Genomic DNA, 1,514 nt, shown 5'->3' with positions numbered 1-1,514 from the left:
TACGAAGTTGATATTAATCATAAAAAATTCCCAAAATTTAACAATAGAAGAAAACAAGTAACCTTCACTTGACTACAGATTGGTTATACTCGGTTAACACACGACTACCTACTAAAACGTGCTGATAAACCTGTGTGTGACATGTGTAAAAGTGTCTTAACGGTAAAACATTGTTTATTGCAGTGCCCCAAGTACGATGCGCAACGCAAAATGTATAACATACCATCAATATTAAATAGTGCTCTTGGAAAAGACAGTGATACCACAGTATAGACAACAACCAGTATTCCCACTCCGCTTTGGCGCGAAAGTTCGCGCATTTTACTCGCGCAGACAGCGACGCCATTTTCTCTGGACTCCGAAAAATTTGACGGCTCTCATTGGTCATTGGCCAATGTCATTTGTCATAGATAAATAATATAGAGGCCATTGTATTTGTTTACTTTTTGTGTATTTATAGATACAAATAATCTTTATACATTTTTTATTTCGCAATTGCGTTGTATAAGTACGTCGATATGTACAAAAATAAAAACAAAAAGACTTGCCACACTTGTGCAGCTATAAAGTGTTGTAATAATTCTAGAAAAAGTAATGTTAGCTTTTTTTCGTTTCCAAAAGATGTTAATAGGTGAGTGTTATTAGGATTAAAATTGTGTATTACAGATGTTAAGATGTTATATTATTTATTACCGGTGGATTTTTATCGTGTATTAAAAAATGTTTGTATTTAGGGCAAACATTTGGTTAATGGCATGTGGACGAGAAGATTAATTGGATAAGGCAGAACGTTTACATAGAAGTCATCGTCTTTGTGGTACTCATTTCGACAATAAGATGTTTCTGAATGATATGACAAAATCGATTCTTCAGCGGTTCCCACAAATTTTCCTTTAATGGAGGGCTCATCAACTTTTGATCATACTTATTCTGCAGTAGTCCAAAACATATGTCTTCCAAGATGTCCTATTAATGAAGGTAAATAAAATAAATAATTAAGATGTAACACATATCTAAGCTTTCTCTTTTTCTTTTAGAAGTAGTGAAAAGTTCAGCAATGGATATAGAGAAAAATGTTAGTATTAAACATAAACCATCCACTATAACTGAACTTCAGGATATTACTATTACTCCTGGTAAAAACAACATATTCCATGGATAACCTGAACATGTAACTACACGTCCAGTAACACTAAGTTCAACTCAAGTGTCACAACAATTATCAATAAATACTCCCTGAAAAATGTATTATGAAGTACAGTTATACAATTAAGGAAGGAAAACCATTATTTAAAAAAAAATTTCAGAAGTTACAGTCTATAGAAAAGAAGTATATTGACAATTGAAAAATTGAAATTTTATAACATATTTGTGTGGATATTTAATGAAAAAATGTTTAAGAATTCCATAGTTGTGAAATATGTGGCAGATACTCAAAAAGTGTAACTAATTTGTGAGATACTATTGTATATTCATATTTAACGGATATGAAAATAGAACTGGTGAGACATATG

At 31.6% G+C, this 1,514-nt stretch overlaps 1 long non-coding RNA gene across 1 annotated transcript; it reads left to right on the top strand.

The window, feature by feature from the left end:
- The first annotated feature begins 409 nt into the window (after nucleotides 1-409).
- Nucleotides 410-1,055, top strand: LOC140433392 (uncharacterized). The gene is made up of 3 exons (XR_011949950.1): nucleotides 410-631; nucleotides 735-978; nucleotides 1,038-1,055. It is a non-coding gene; the product is annotated as an uncharacterized lncRNA (long non-coding RNA).
- The last annotated feature ends 459 nt before the right edge of the window (nucleotides 1,056-1,514 follow it).

Source organism: Diabrotica undecimpunctata, chromosome 2 (genome assembly GCF_040954645.1).
Source record: "Diabrotica undecimpunctata isolate CICGRU chromosome 2, icDiaUnde3, whole genome shotgun sequence".
NCBI lineage: Eukaryota > Metazoa > Arthropoda > Insecta > Coleoptera > Chrysomelidae > Diabrotica > Diabrotica undecimpunctata.
The sequence above is the reverse complement of the archived record's forward strand: the minus strand, read 5'-3'. Positions and strand labels throughout refer to the sequence as shown.